Consider the following 18009-nt stretch of genomic DNA (forward strand, 5'->3'; position numbering starts at 1 on the left):
CAGAAATTTAAGCAAAATGCGAAGACAAAGAAACACACAGCAGATGAAGGAGCAAGGTAAACACCCACCAGACCTAACAAATGAAGAGGAAATAGGCAGTCTACCTGAAAAAGAATTCAGAATAATGATAGTAAAGATGATCTGAAATCTTGGAAATAGAATAGAGAAAATACAAGAAACGTTGAAAAGGACCTAAAAGAACTAAAGAGCAAACAAACAACGATGAACAACAAAATAAATGAAATTTAACATTCTCTAGAAGGGATCAGTAGCAGAATAACTGAGGCAGAAGAATGAATAAGTGACCTGGAAGATAAAATAGTGGAAATAACTATTGCAGAGCAGAAAAAAGACAAAAGAATGAAAAGAACTGAGGATAATCTCAGAGACTTCTGGGGCAATATTAAATCCACCAACATGCGAATTATAGGGGTCCCAGAAGAAGAAGTGAAAAAGAAAGGGACTGAGAAAATATTTGAAGAGATTACAGTTGAAAACTTCCCTAATATGGGTAAGGAAATAATCAACTTAAGGAAGCACAGAGAGTCCCATACAGGATAAATCCAAGGACAAACATGCCAAGACACATATTAATTAAACTATCAAAAGTTAAATACAAAGAAAAAATATTAAAAGCAGCAAGGGAAAAACAAAAAATAACATAAAGAGAGTCCCCACAAGGTTAAAAGCTGATCTATCAGCAGAAACTCTGCAAGCCAGAAGGGACTGGAAGGACATATTTAAAGTGATGAAAGGGAAAAACCTACAACCAAGATTACTCTATCCAGCAAGGATCTCATTCATGTTCGACAGAGAAATTAAAACACTTACAGACAAGCAAAAGCTAAGAGAATTCAACACCACAAAAACAGCTTTACAAAATATGCTAAAGGAACTTCTATAGGCAGGAAGCACAAGAGAAGGAAAAGACCTACAATAATAAAACCAAAACAATTAAGAAAATGGTAATAGGAACATACATATCGATAATTACCTTAAATGTAAATGGATTAAGTGCTCCAATCAAAAGACATACGCTGGATGAATGGATACAAAAACAAGACATGTACATATGCTGTCTACAAGAGATCCACTTCAGACCTAGAGACACATACAGACTGAAAGTGAGGGTATGGAAAAAGATATTCCATGCAAATGGAAATCAAAAGAAAGCTGGAGTAGCAATTCTCATATTAGACAAAATAGACTTTAAAACAAAGACTATTACAAGAGACAAAGGATACCACATAATGAACAAGGGATCAATCCAAGAAGAACATATAACAATTTTAAATATTTATGCACCCCAAATAACAGAACCTCAAGACATAAGGCAAATACCAACAGCCATAAAAGGGGAAATTGACAGTAATATAATCATACTAGGGGATTTTAACACCCCGCTTTCACCAATGGACAGATCATTCAAAATGAAAATAAATAAGGAAACATAGCTTTAAATGATACATTAAACAAGATGGACTTAACTGATATCTATAGGACATTCCATCCAAAAACAACATAATACACTTTCTTCTCAAGTGCTCATGGAACATTCTCCAGGATAGATCATATCTTGGGTCACACGTCAAGCCTTGGTAAATTTAAGAGAATTGAAAGTATATATTCTGAGCACACTGCTATTAGACTAGATATCAATTACAGGAAAAAATCTGTAAAAAATACAAACACATGGAGGCTAAACAATACCCTACTTAATAACCAAGAGATCACTGAAGAAATCAAAGAGGAAATCAAAAAATACCTAGAAACAAATGACAATGAAAACACGATGCAAAAACTATGGGATCCAGCAAAGGCAGTTCTAAGAGGGAATTTTATGGAAATACAATCCTACCTTAAGAAACAAGAAACGTCTCAAATAAACAACCTAACCTTACACTTACAGCAATTAGAGAAAGAAGAACAAAAAGACCCCAAAGTTAGCAGAAGGAAAGAAATCAAAAAGATGTGATCAGAAATAAATGAAAAAGAAATGAAGGAAATGATAGCAAAGATCAATAAACTAAAAGCTTATTCTTTGAGAAGATAAAGTTGACAAACCATTAGCCAGACACATCAAGAAGAAAAGGGAGGAAACTCAAATCAATAGAATTACAGATGAAAGAGGAGAAGTAACAGCTGACACTGCAGAAATACAAAGGATCATGAGAGATTACTACAAGCAACTATATGCTGATAAAATGGACAACCTGGAAGAAATGGACAAATTCTTAGAAATGCACAACCTTCCGAGACTGAACCAGGAAGAAGTAGAAAGTATGACCAGACCAATCACAAGCAATGAAATTGAAACTGTGATTAAAAATCTTCCAACAAAAGCTCAGGACCAGATGGCTTCACAGTCAAATTCTATCAAACGTTTGGAGAAGAGCTAACACCTATCCTTCCGAAACACTTCCAAAGTATAGCAAAGGGAGGAACACTCCCAAACTGATTCTACAAGGCCACCATCACCCTGATACCAAAACCAGACAAAGATCACACAGAAAAGAAAACTACAGACCAACATCACTGATGAACATAGATGCAAAAATCCTCAATGAAATACTGCAAATGGAATCCAACAGCACATTAAAAGGATCATACACCATGATCAAGTGGAGTTTATCCCAGGAATGTAAGGATTCTTCAGTAGCCACAAATCAAACAATGTGATACACCATATTAACAAACTGAAGAATTAAAACCATATGATCATCTCAATAGATGCAGAGAAAGCTTTCAACAAAATTCAACACCCATTTATGATAAAAACCCTGCAGAAAGTAGGCATAGAGGGAACTTACCTCAACATAATAAAGGCCATATATGACAACCCCACAGCCAACATCATCCTCAATTGTGAAAAACTGAAAGCATTTCCACTAAGATCAGGAACAAGACAAGGTTGCCCACTCTCACCACTCTTATTCAACATAGTTTTGGAAGTTTTAGCCACAACAATCAGAGAAGAAAAAGAAATAAAAGGAATCCAAATTGGAAAAGAAGAAGTAAAGCTGTCACTGTTTGCAGATGACATGATAATATACATAGAGAATCCTAAAGATGCTACCAGAAAACTACTAGAGCTAATCAAGGAATCTGGTAAAGTACCAGGATACAAGATTAATGCACCCAAATCTCTTACATTCCTTTACACTAATGATGAAAAATCTGAAAGGGAAATCAAGAAAACACTCCCATTTACCATTGCAACAAAAAGAATAAAATATCTAGGAATAAAACCTACCTAAGGAGACAAAAGACCTGTATGCAGAAAACTATAAGATACTGATGAAAGAAATTAAAGATGATACATAAATGGTGAGATATACCATGTTCTTTGATTGGAAGAATCAACATTGTGAAAATGACTCTACTACCCAAAGCAATCTATAGATTCAATGCAATCCCTATCAAACTACCACTGGCATTTTTCACAGAACTAGAACAAAAAATTTCACAATTTGTATGGAAACACAAAAGACCCCGAATAGCCAAAGCAATCTTCAGAAAGAAAAACGGAGCTGGAGGATTCAGGTTCCTGGACTTCAGACTATACTACAAAGCTATAGTAATCAAGAGAGTATGGTACTGGCACAAAAACAGAAATATTCATTAATGGAACAGTTTAGAAAGCCCAGAGGTAAACCCACACACATATTGTCACCTTATCTCTGATAAAGGAGGTAAAAATATACAATGGAGAAAAGACAGCCTCTTCAATATGTGGTGCTGGGAAAACTGGACAGCTACATGTAAAAGAATGAAATTAGAACACTCCCTAACACCATACACAAAAATAAACTCAAAATGGATTAAAGACCTACATGTAAGGCCAGACATTCTCACACTCTAAAGGAAAACATAGGCAGAACACTCTATGACAAAAATCACAGCAAGATCCTTTTTGACCGACCTCCTAGAGAAATGGAATTAAAAACAAAAAATGACTGGGACCAAATGAAACTTCAATGCTTTTGCACAGCATAGGAAACCATAAACAAGACAAAAAGACAACCCTCAGAATGGGAGAAAATATTTGCAATGAAGCAACTGACAAAGGATTAATCTCCAAAATTTACAAGCAGCTCATGCAGCTCAATATCAAAAAACAAACAGGGCTTCCCTGGTGGTGCAGTGGTTGAGAGTCTCCCTGCCAATGCAAGGACATGGGTTCGTGCCCCAGTCTGGGAAGATCCCACATGCCGCGGAGCAGGTTGGCCCGTGAGCAATGGCCATGGAGCCTGCATATCTGGAGCCTGTGCTCTGCAACAGGAGAGGCCACAACAGTGAGAGGCCCACATACCACAAAAACAAACAAACAAACAAACAAAACAAACAAAAAAACAACCCAATCCAAAAATGGGCAGAAGACCTAAGTAGATAGTTCTCCAGAGAAGATATACAGATTGCCAACAAACACATGAAAGAATGCTCAACATCATTAATCATTAGAGAAATGCAAATCAAAACTACAATGAGATATCATCTCACACCGGTCAGAATGGCCATCATCAAAAAATCTAGAAACAATAAGTGCTAGAGAGGGTGTGGAGAAAAGGGAACCCTCATACACTGTTGGTGGGAATGTAAATTGATACAGCCACTATGGAGAACAGTATGGAGGTTACTTAAAAAACTAAAAATAGAACTACCATACAAACCAGCAATCTCATTACTGGGCATATACCCTGAGAAAAACATAATTCAAAAGAGTCATGTACCACAATGTTCATTGAAACTCTGTTTTCAATAACCAGGACATGGAAGCAACCCAAGTGTCCATCAACAGATGAATGAATAAAGAAGATGTGGCACATATATACAATGGAATATTACTCAGCCATAAAAAGGAATGAAATTGAGTTATTTGTGGTGAGGTTGATGGGCCTAGAGTCTGTCATACAGAGTCAAGTAAGTCTGAAAGAGAAAAACAAATATCATATGCTAACACATATATATGGAATCTAAAAAAAAAAAATGGTCATGAAGAACCTAGGGGCAAGATGGGAATAAAGACGCAGACCTACTAGAAAATGGATTTGAGGACACAGGGGGGAGGAAGGATACGTTGGGCCAAAGTGAGAGAGTGGTAGTTTGTATGTGAACATATATACATTTCCAAATATAAAATAGATAGCTAGTGGGAAGCAGTCACATAGTCAGGGAGATCAGCTCGGTATTTTGTGACTAGCTGAAGGGTGGGATAGGGAGGATGGGAAGGAGGGAGACACAAGAGGGAAGAGATATAGGGATATATGTATATGTATAGCTGATTCACTTATTTATAAAGCAGAAATTAACGCACCATTGTAAAGCAATTATACTCCAATAAAAACGTTAAAATAAATTCAGGAATGAAAGAGGGATATTACTACTGACTTTATGGAAATAAAAATAATTATAATGGAGTTCTATGGGCAACTGTATGCCAACACAATAGCTGACTTAGACGAAATGGACAAATTATTAAAGCAATACAAACTCCCAAAACTGACTCAAGAAGACATCTAATTGATCTATAACAAGTAAAGAGATTGAATAAGTAACCAAAATAACTTGCCACAAGGAAAAGTCCAGGATTCGATGGTTTTACTGGAGAATTCTACCAAACATTTAAAGAATTAACATCAATTCTTCAAAAGCTGTTTCATAAAACAGGAGGGAATATTTCCTAACTCATTTCTTGAGTATTTCTGTGATACCAAAGGTAAACAAAGATATCAGAGAGAAATAAAATTATAGCCCAATATTTTATGAATATAGATGCAAAAATCTTCAGCAAGATATTAGCAAATTGAATCCAGAAAAATATAAAAGATTATACACTGTCACCAAGTTAGCTTTATTGTAGGAATGAAGTGTTAATTAGACCTCTGAAAATCAAGTAGTGTAATACACCACATCACTAGAATAAAGGACCAAAACCACATGATCATCTCAGTGCACATAGAAAAGGCAATTGAAAAATTAAACACTCCTTCATAATAAAACCACACAACAAACTAAGAATACAAGAGAATTTCCTCAGTCAGATAACGGACATCTATGAAAAACTCATGGCTAATATTGCACTTACTGGTGAAAGATTGTATGTTAATCCACTAAAATCAGAAACAAAAGAAGGATGTCTATTATCACTTCATCTTTTCAACATTGTACTAGAGGTTCTAGTGAGGGTAATTAGGCAAAAAGAAATAAAAGGCCTCCAGACTGTGGAGGGAGACACAAGACGGAGGAGATATGGGGATATTTGTATATGTAAAGATGTTAAATAAATAAAATTAAAAAGAAAAAAAGAAAAGAAATTAAACTATCTTTCTTTGCAGATGACATGATCTTACATGTAGAAAATTCCAAGAAATCCACTAAAAATCTACTAGTACTAATAAATGAGTTCAGCAATGTTGCAGGATACATGATCAATATATAAAAAATTATATTTCCATAAAGAAGCAAGAACAAGCAAAATGAAATTAATAAAAACAATTCAATTTACAATAGCATCAAAAATACTTAGGAATACTTAAAAGCAATGCAAAACTTATACTCTGAAAACTTACACTGTTGAAATTAAAGAGGACCTAAATAAATGGAACAACAACTCGTGTTCATGGACCTAAGACTTAATAATGTTAAGGTGTCAGTATTCTCTAATTGGTCTACAGATTCAACACAGCCCTATCAAAATCTCAGCTGACTTCTTTGCAGAAATTGAAAAGTTGATCCTAAAGTTCACATGGAAATTCAAGGGGTCTAGAAGAGCCAAAATCATCCTGAAAAAGAAGAACAAAGTTGGAGGACTCACATTTCCCAATTTCAAAACTTAATTTAAAAAAACTATAGTAATAAAGACAGTGTTGTACTGGCATAAGGATATATATATATATATCCTTATATATATCTATAAACCTTATATATATATATAAACCATTGAAACAGGACTGAAAACTCAGACATAAACTCTGTAACTTATGGTCAACTGATTTTCATCAAGGCTGCCAAAACAAGTCAGTGGTAGAAAGAAGTCGTTTCAACAAATGGTGCTGGAACAACTGAATATCCACATGCAGAGAATGCAGTTGGACTCCTACCTCACATCATATGCAAAAATTAACTCAGAATGAGTCAAAGACCTAAATGTAAGAGCTAAAACTATAAAAGTCTTAGAAGAAGAAAACCTAGGCATAAATTTTTGTGACCTTGGATTAGACAATGGCTTCAGGGACATGACACCTAACACAAACAACAATAGAAAAAATAAGTAAATTGGACTTCATTAAAATTAAGAACTTTTGTGCTTCAAAAGACACTCTCAAGAAAGTGAAAAGATAGCTCACAGAATGGGAATAAATATCTGCAAACCATATATTTGACAAGAGTCTAGTTCCCAGAATACAAAAAGGAAAAATCAACCCAAATAAAAAGACAAATAACCCAGTTTAAAAACGAGCAAAGAATCTGAATAGACTTTTCTCCAAAGAAGATATACAAATGGCCAATAAGTACATGAAAAGATGCTCAACATCATTAGGCATTAATAAAATGCAAATGGGACTCACAGTGATATATCATTTCATACACACTTAGGATGGCTATAATTTTAAAAATGTTAGTGAGGATATAGAGAAATTAGAATGCTCATATGTTGCTTTTGGGAATGTAAAATGTGAAGCCACTTTGAAAACCAGTTTAGCAGTTCCTCAAAACATTATAGATAGAATTACCAGAGGACTCAGCATTTCCACTCCTAGGTATATATTCAAGAGAAATGAAAACATATGTGCACAAAAAAACTTGTGAAAGAATGTTCATGACAGCATTACTCATAATAGCCAAAACAGAAACAAACCAAATTTCCATCAATTCATGAATGGGTAAACAAAATGTGGTATATCTATATAATGCAATATTATTCAGCTATATAAAGGAATGAAGTATCTACACATGCTACAACATAGGTTAACTTTGAAAATGTTATGCCCAATGGAAGAAGCCAGATACAAAATGCCACATATTGTATGATTCCATGAATGTGAAATGTCCAGAATAGGCAAAACTATGGAAACAATAAGTAGATTTTAGTCGCTGCCAGTGACTGAGGGGAGAGGGGAATCTGGAACGACACTAAAGGGTATGGGGTTTCTTTGGGGGGTGATGAAATGTTCTGGAATTAGTAATGATGGTATACAACCATGCAAATATACTAAAAACCAATAAGTTGTACACTTTAAAATGGTGAGTTTTATGGTATGTGAATTACATCTCTATCAAAAACATTTTTCTTATACCAATCAGAATGGCCATCATTAAAAAGTCTACACATAATAAATGCTGGAGAGGATATGGAGAAAAAGGAAACCTCCTATACTGTTGGTGGGAATGTAAATTGGTGCAACTACTGTGGAGAACAGTATGGAGGTTCTTTACAAAGTTAAAAATAGAGTTACCATATCATCCTGTAATCCCACTCTTGGGCATATATCCAGAGAAAAATCTAATTTGAAAATATACATGCATTCCAATGTTCATAGCAACACTATTTACAATAGCCAAGACATGGAAGCAACCTAAATGTCCATCAGCAGATGAATGAATAAAGAAGATGTGGTACATATATACAATCGAATATTACTCTGCCATAGAAAAGAATGAAATAATGCCATTTGCAGCAACATGGATAAACTTAGAGATTATCATGTTAAGTGAAGTAAGTCAGACAGAGAAAGACAAATATCATATGATATCACTTATAAGTGGAATCTTAAAAATGATACAAATGAATTATTTACAAAACAGAAATAGACGCACAAACATAGAAAACAAACATGGTTACCAAAGGGGATAGCAGGGGTGAGGGGGAGAGATAAATTAGGAGTTTGGGATTAACATATACAAACATATATAAAACAGATAAACAACAAGGGCCTACTGTATAGCACAGGGAACTATATTCAATATCTTGTAATAACCTATAATGGAAAAGAATCTGAAAAAGAATACATACGCTGAATCACTTTGCTGTACAGTTGAAACTAAAACTAACACAACATTGTAAATTAACTTACTTCAATAAAAATGGTTAAAACCATTTTTAAAAAGTGTAAGAAAGATATACCAGGCAAATATAAAGCTAAATAAAGCAAATATATATACATATATATTAATATCAGGAAAAAAATTGTAGGACAAAATGATACTAGATTACCAGAAATAATTTCCTTACACATTGATAAATATTCAATATACCAGAAATATATAGCAATTCTAAATTTGGAACTATTTACAAAGCTTCAAAATTGACATAGGTCAGGGGAAGATGGCGGAAGAGTAAGACGCAGAGATCACCTTCCTCCCAACAGATACACCAGAAATAAATCTACACGTAGAACAACTCCTACAGAACACCTACTGCATAGTGGCAGAAGACCTCAGACCTCACAAAAGGCAAAAAAACTCCCCACGTACCTGGGTAGGGCAAAAGAAAAAACAGAGACAAAAGAATAGGGACGGGACCGGCACCAGTGGGAGGGAGCTGTGAAGGAGGAAAGGTTTCCACACACTAGGAAGCCCCTTCGCGGGCAGAGACTGCGAGTGGTGGAGGGGGGAGCTTCGAGGCCGCGGAGAAGAGCACAGCAACAGGGGTGCAGAGGGCAAAGCGGAGAGATTCCCGCACAGAGGATCAGTGCCGACCGGCACTCACCAGCCCGAGAGGCTTGTCTGCTTACCAGCCGGGGTGGGCAGGGCTGCGAGCTGAGGCTCGGACTTTGGTCGGAGCGCAGGGAAAGGACTGGGGTTGGCTGCGTGAACACAGCCTGAAGGGGTTAGTGCACCACGGGTAGCTGGGAGGGAGTCTGGGAAAAGGTCTGGAGCTGCCGAAGAGACAAGAGACTTTTTCTTCCCTCTTTGTTTCCTGGTGCGTGAGGAGAGGGGATTAAAAGCGCTGCTTAAAGGAACTCCAGAGATGGGCGCGACCCAGGGCTAAAAGCGCGGACCCCAGAGACGGGCGGGAGACGCTAAGGCTGATGCTGCTGCCACCAAGGGGCCTGTGTGCGAGCACAGGTCACTATCCACACCCCTCTTCCGGAGAGCCTGTGCAGCCTGCCACTGCCAGGTTCCTGGGATCCAGGGACAACTTCCCCGGGAGAACGCACAGCGGGCCTCAGGCTGGTGCAACGTCATGCCCGCCTCTGCCGCCGCAGGCTTGCCCTGCACACCGCGCCCCTCCCTCCCCCTAGCCTGAGTGAGCCAGAGCCCCCGAATCAGCAGCTCCTTTAACCCCGTCCTGTCTGAGCAAAAAACAGACGCCCTCCAGCGACCTAAACGCAGAGGCAGGGCCAAATCCAAAGCTGAGCCCCTGGGAGCTGTGAGAACAAAGAAGAGAAAGGGAAATCTCTCCCAGCAGCCTCAGAAGCAGCGGATTAAAGCTCCACAATCAACTTGATGTACCCTGCAACTGTGGAATACCTGAATAGACAACGAATCATCCCAAATTGAGGAGGTGGACTTTGAGAGCAAGATCTATGATTTTTTCCCCTTTTACTCTTTTTGTGAGTGTGTGTGCTTCTGTGTGAGATTTTGTCTGTATAGCTTTGCTTCCACCATTTGCCCTAGGGTTCTATCTGTCCGTTTTTTTAAAAATGTTTTTTCTTAATAATTAATTTTAATAACTTTATTTTACTTTCTTTCTTTCTTTCTTTCTTTCTTTCTTTCTTTCTTTCTTTCTTTCTTTCTTTCTTTCTTCCTTTCCTTCCTTCCTTCCTTCCTTCCTTTCCTCCTGTAGACAACGAAACATCCCAAATTGAGGTGGTGGATTTTGAGAGCAAGATTTATGATTTTTTCCCCTTTTCCTCTTTTTGTGAGTCTGTATGTGTATACTTCTGTGTGAGATTTTGTCTGTATAGCTTTGCTTCCACCATTTGTCCTAAGGTTCTATCCGTCCGTTTTTTTAAATTTTTTTCTTAATAATTATTTTTAAATTTAATAACTTTATTATAATTTACTTTATTTTATTTTACTTTATCTTCTTTCTTTCTTTCTTTTTTCCTTCCTTTCCTACTTCCTTCCCTCCTTCCTTCCTCCCACTGTCCCTCCCTCCCTCCCTCCCTCCTTTCTTTCTTTCTTTCCTTCTTTCCTTCTCTCCTTCTTTTCTTCTTTCTTTCTTTCTTTCTTCTTTCCTTCCTTCCTACCTTCCTTCCTTTCTTTCTTTCTTTCTTTCTTTCTTTCTTTCTTTCTTTCTTTCTTTCTTTCTTTCTTTCTTCCTACTTCTACTAATTCTTTCTCTCTACTTTTTCTCCCTTTTATTCTGAGCCTTGTGGATGAAAGGCTCTTGGTACTGCAGCCAGGGGTCAGTGCTGTGCCTCTGAGGTGGGAGAGCCAACTTCAGAACACTGGTCCACAAAACACATCCCAGCTCCACATAATATCAAACGGCAAAAATCTCCCAGAGATCTCCATCTCAACGCCAGCACCCAACTTCACTCAATGACCAGCAAGCTACAGTGCTGGACAGTCTGACAAACAACTAGAAAGACAGGAACACACCCCACCCAGTACCAGAGAGGTTGCCTAAAATCATAATAAGTCCACAGACACCCCAAAACATACCACCAGACGTGGACCTGCCCACCAGAGAGACAAGAAACAGCCTCATCCACCAGAACACAGGCACTAGTCTCCTCCACCAGGAAGCCTACACAAAACACTGAACCAACCTTAGCCACTGGGGACAGACATCAAAAACAACAGAAACTACGAACCTGCAGCCTGCAAAAAGGAGACCCCAAACACAGTAAGATAAGCAAAATGAGAAGACAAAAAACACACAGCAGATGAAGGAGCAATATAAAAACGCACCAGACCTAACAAATGAAGAGGAAATAGGCAGTTTACCTGAAAAGGAATTCAGAATAATGATAGTAAAGATGATCCAAAATCTTGGAAATAGAATAGACAAAATGCAAGAAACATTTAACAAGTAACTAGAAGAACTAAAGATGAAACAAACAATGATGAACAACACAATAAATGAAATGAAAAATACTCTAGATGGGATCAATAGCAGAATAACTGAGGCAGAAGAATGGATAAGTGACCTGGAAGATAAAATAGTGGAAATAGCTACTGCAGAGCAGAATAAAGAAAAAAGAATGAAAAGAACTGAGGACAGTCTCAGAGACCTCTGGGACAACACTAAATGCACCAACATTCGAATTATAGGGGTTCCAGAAGAAGAAGAGAAAAAGAAAGGGACTGAGGAAATATTTGGAGAGATTATAGTTGAAAACTTCCCTAATATGGGAAAGGAAATAGTTAACCAAGTCCAGGAAGCACAGAGAGTCCCATACAGGATATATCCAAGGAGAAATATGCCAAGACACGTATTAATCAAACTGTCAAAAATTAAATACAAAGAAAGCATATTAAAAGCAGCAAGGGAAAAACAACAAATAACACACAAGGGAATCCCCATAAGGTTAACAGCTGATCGCTCAGCAGAAACTCTGCAAGACAGAAGGGAGTGGCAAGACATACTGAAAGTGATGAAGGAGAAAAACCTGCAACCAAGATTACTCTACCCAGCAAGGATCTCATTCAGATTTGGTGGAGAAATTAAAACGTTTACAGACAAGCAAAACATGAGAGAGTTCAGCACCACTAAACCAGCTTTACAACAAATGCTAAAGGAACTTCTCTAGGCAAGAAACACAAGAGACGGAAAAGACCTACAATAATGAACCGAAAACAATTTAGGAAATGGGAATAGGAACATACATATCGATAATTACCTTAAATGTAAATGCACTAAATGCTCCCACCAAAAGACATAGATTGGCTGAATGGATACAAAAACAAGACCCATATATATGCTGCCTACAAGAGACCCACTGCAGACCTAGAGACACATACAGACTGAAAGTAAGGGGATGGAAAAAGATATTCCATGCAAATGGAAACCAAAAGAAAGCTGGAGAAGCAATTCTCATATCAGACACAATACTTTAAAATAAAGACTATTAGAAGAGACAAAGAAGGACACTACATAATGATCAAGGGATCGATCCAAGAACAAGATATAACAACTGTAAATATGTATGCACCCAACATAGGAGCACCTCAATACATAAGGCAAATACTAACAGCCATAAAAGGGGCAATTGACAGTAACACATTCATAGTAGGGGACTTTAACACCCCACTTTCACCCATGGACAGATCATCCAAAATGAAAATAAATAAGGAAACACAAGCTTTAAATGATACATTAAACAAGATGGACTTAATTGATATTTATAGGACATTCCATCCAAAAACAACAGAATACACATTTTTCTCAAATGCTCATGGAACATTCTCCAGGATAGATCATATCTTGGGTCACAAATCAAGCCTTGGTAAATTTAAGAAAATTGAAGTTGTATCAAGTATCTTTTCCGACCACAACGCTATGAGACTAGATATCAATTACAGGAAAAGATCTGTAAAAAATACAAACACATGGAAGCTAAACAATACACCACTTAATAACGAAGTGATCACTGAAGAAATCAAAGAGGAAATCAAAAAATACCTAGAAACAAAGGACAATGGAGACACGATGACCCAAAACCTATGGGATTCATCAAAAGCAGTTCTAGGGGGCTTCCCTGGTGGCGCAGTGGTTGAGAGTCCGCCTGCCGATGCAGGGGAATACGGGTTCGTGCCCTGGTCTGGGAAGATCTCACATGCCGCGGAGCGGCTAGACCCGCGAGCCATGGCCACTGAGCTTGCGTGTCCAGAGCCTGTGCTGTGCAACAGGAGAGGCCACAGCAGTGAGAGGCCTGCATACTGCAAAAAAAAAAAAAAAAAAAAGCAGTTCTAGGAGGGAAGTTTATAGCAATACAAGCCTACCTTAAGAAATAGGAAACATCTCGAGTAAACAACCTAACCTTGCACCTCAAGCAATTAGAGAAAGAAGAACAAAAAACCCCCAAAGTCAGCAGAAGGAAAGAATTCATAAAAATCATATCAGAAATAAATGAAAAAGAAATGAAGGAAACAATAGCAAAGATCAATAAAACTAAAAGCTGGTTCTTTGAGAAGATAAACAAAATAGATAAACCATTAGCCAGACTCATCAAGAAAAAAAGGAAGAAGACTCAAATCAATAGAATTATAAATTAAAAAGGAGAAGTAACAACTGAAACTGCAGAAATAAAAAAGATCATGAGAGATTACTACAAGCAACTATACGCCAATAAAATGGACAACGTGGAAGAAATGGACAAATTCTTAGAAATGCACAACCTGCCAATACTGAATCAGGAAGAAATAGAAAATATGAACAGACCAATCACAAGCACTGAAATTGAAACTGTGATTAAAAATCTTCCAACCAACAAATGCCCAGGACCAGATGGCTTCACAGGTGAATTCTATCAAACATTTAGAGAAGAGCTAACACCTATCCTTCTCAAACTATTCCAAAATATAGCAGAGGGAGGAACACTCCCAAATTCCTTCTGCAAGGCCACCATCACCTTGATACCAAAACCAGACAAAGACGTCACAAAGAAAGAAAACTACAGGCCAATATCACTGATGAACATAGATGCAAAAATCCTCAACAAAATACTAGCAAACAGAATCCAACAGCACATTAAAAGGATCATACACCATGATCAAGTGGGGTTTATTCCAGGAATGCAAGGATTCTTCAATATACGCAAATCAATCAATGTGATAAACCATATTAACAAATTGAAGGAGAAAAACCATATGATCATCTCAATAGATACAGGGAAAGCTTTTGACAAAATTCAACACCCATTTATGATAAAAACCCTTCAGAAAGTAGGCATAGAGGGAACTTTCCTCAACATAATAAAGGCCATATATGACAAACCCACAGCCAACATCATCCTCAAAGGTGAAAAACTGAAAGCATTTCCACTAAGATCAGGAACAAGACAAGGTTGCCCACTCTCACCACTCTTATTCAATATAGTTTTGGAAGTTTTAGCTGCAGCAATCAGAGAAGAAAAGGAAATAAAAGGAATCCAAATTGGAAAAGAAGAAGTAAAGCTGTCACTGTTTGCAGATGACATGATACTATATATAGAGAATCCTAAAGATGCTACCAGAAAACTACTAGAGCTAATCAATGAATTTGGTAAAATAGCAGGATACAAAATGAATGCACAGAAATCTCTGGCATTCCTATACACTAAGGATGAAAAATCTGAAAGGGAAATCAAGAAAACACTCCCATTTACCATTGCAACAAAACGAATAAAATATCTAGGAATAAACCTACCTAAGGAGACAAAAGACCTGTATGCAGAAAATTATAAGACACTGATGAAAAAATTAAAGATGATACAAATAGATGGAGAGATATACCATGTTCTTGGATTGGAAGAATCAACCTTCTGAAAATGACTCTACTACCCAAAGCAATCTATAGATTCAATGCAATCCCTATCAAACTACCACTGGCATTTTTCACAGAACAAGAACAAAAAATTTCACAATTTGTATGGAAACACAAAAGACCCCGAATAGCCAAAGCAATCTTGAGAACGAAAAACAGAGCTGGAGGAATCAGGCTCCCTGACTTCAGACTATACTACAAAGCTACAGTAATCAAGACAGTATGGTACTGGCACAAAAACAGAAAGATAGATCAGTGGAACAGGATAGAAAGCCCAGAGATAAACCCACGCACATATGATCACCTTTTCTTTGATAAAGGAGGAAGGAATGTACAGTGGAGAAAGGACAGCCTCTTCAATAAGTGGTGCTGGGAAAACTGGACAGGTACATGTAAAAGTATGAGATTAGATCACTCCCTAACACCATACACAAAAATAAGTTCAAAATGGATTAAAGACCTAAATATAAGGCCAGAAACCATCAAACTCTTAGAGGAAAACATAGGCAGAACACTCTATGACATAAATCACAGCAAGATCCTTTTTGACCCACCTCCTAGAGAAATGGAAATAAAAACAAAAATAAACAAATGGGATCTAATGAAACTTCAAAGCTTTTGCACAGCAAAGGAAACCATAAACAAGACCAAAAGACAACTCTCAGAATGGGAGAAAATATTTGCTTATGAAGCAACTGACAAAGGATTAATTTCCAAAATTTACAAGCAGTTCATGCAGCTCAATAACAAAAAAAATACAACCCAGTCCAAAAATGGGCAGAAGACCTAAATAGACATTTCTCCAAAGAAGATATACAGACTGCCAACAAACACATGAAAGAATGCTCAACATCATTAATCATTAGAGAAATGAAAATCAAAACTACAATGAGATATCATCTCACACCAGTCAGAATGGCCATCATCAAAAAATCTAGAAACAATAAATGCTGGAGAGGGTGTGGAGAAAAGGGAACACTCTAGCACTGCTGGTGGGAATGTGAATTGGTACAGCCACTATGGAGAACAGTATGGAGGTTCCTTAAAAAACTACAAATAGAACTACCATATGACCCAGCAATCCCACTATTGGACATATACCCTGAGAAAACCACAATTCAAAAAGAGTCATGTACCAAAATGTTCATTTCAACTCTATTTATAATAGCTTGGAGATGGAAACAACCTAAGTGCCCATCATCGGATGAATGGATAAAGAAGATGTGACACATATATACAATGGAATATTACTCAGCCATAAAAGGAAACAAAATTGAGCTATTTGTAATGAGGTGGATAGACCTAGAGTCTGTCATACAGAGTGAAGTAAGTCAGAAAGAAAAAGACAAATACCGTATGCTAACACATATATATGGAATTTAAGAAAAAAAAATGTCATGAAGAAACTAGGGGTAAGACAGGGATAAAGACACAGACCTACTGGAGAACGGATTTGAGGATATGGGGAGGGGGAAGGGTGAGCTGTGACAGGGCGAGAGAGAGGCATGGACATTTATACACTAACAAACTTAAGGTAGATAGCTAGTGGGAAGCATGGTGCTTTGTGACCACCTGGAGGGGTGGGATAGGGAGGGTGGGAGGGAGGGAGATGCAAGAGTGAAGAGATATGGGAACATATTTATATGTATAACTGATTCACTTGTTATAAAGCAGAAACTAACACACCATTGTAAAGCAATTATACCCCAATAAAGATTTTTTTAAAAATTGACATAGTTACAAGGAGACATTAACAAATTTTCCATATCAACAAGCAGACAACATTCTGGAAGAATATAGAGCATTTGAGCCAGATTAACAAAGATGACTTAATTGAAGTATATAGTACTCTGAACCCAGTTGTAAAATGTGCATTTTTTTCAAGTTCTCATGGAATTTTTACCAAAAATTATCACACGTTTGTCCATAAAGCAAATCTCGATAGATTTCAAACAATTGAAATCTTACAAAGTTTGTTCTCTAAGGAGAATGGAATTAAATTGGAAATGGCAAGGGCACTGATCTGTCAAAACAGAAGCTGGCCCATAGGGCTTGGCACCAATTGGTAGAGGCCTCCTTCTGTGTTAGGCATTAACCCTTTAGTTGCTGGATGATAATCTGTAGGTCTTAGCAGTCCTGGGAAAGGGACTGAGGTGGCCAGGGCTACTGGGTAAGTGATGGAGAAACTAAGAAAGCCTGGAGCAGTGCGTATTTACCAAATGGTCTGGAAATAGTTTTAAAATTCATATGTCCATACAATTGTGCATCTGTGGAATATCAGCCCTGTTTAGTAGGCCAATTATACAATCAGATGCTTATATTCAAAAGGAAGAAAGTCTGAAAATTAATAAGCTGTGCATCCAACTCGAGAAATTAAAAAAAGAACAACACTAGCTAACTGCCTTACGTTTGGTAGTGTATATATGTCCATGCCTCTTTATCGCTTTGTCACAGTTTACCCTTCCCCCTCCCCATAGCCTCAAGCTAATGGGAAGCAGCCGCATAGCACAGGGAGATCAGCTCGGTGCTTTGTGACCGCCTGGAGGGGTGGGATAGGGAGGGTGGGAGGGAGGGAGACGCAAGCGGGAAGA

At 37.4% G+C, this 18009-nt stretch overlaps 1 protein-coding gene and 1 long non-coding RNA gene across 18 annotated transcripts in view; both read right to left on the reverse strand.

Moving 5' to 3' along the window:
- The window catches only part of PFKFB1 (6-phosphofructo-2-kinase/fructose-2,6-biphosphatase 1), a 198810-nt gene that overhangs the window by 171235 nt on the left and 9566 nt on the right, over window positions 1–18009 (reverse strand). The gene's annotated exons all lie outside the window — the stretch shown is intronic.
- LOC137216943 (uncharacterized) lies at window positions 10684–11959 on the reverse strand. Its single transcript, XR_010939898.1, has 2 exons — window positions 11272–11959; window positions 10684–11064 (listed from the first exon to the last, which is right to left on the reverse strand). It is a non-coding gene; the product is annotated as an uncharacterized lncRNA (long non-coding RNA).

This window comes from Pseudorca crassidens, chromosome X (genome assembly GCF_039906515.1).
Source record: "Pseudorca crassidens isolate mPseCra1 chromosome X, mPseCra1.hap1, whole genome shotgun sequence".
Classification (NCBI taxonomy): domain Eukaryota; kingdom Metazoa; phylum Chordata; class Mammalia; order Artiodactyla; family Delphinidae; genus Pseudorca; species Pseudorca crassidens.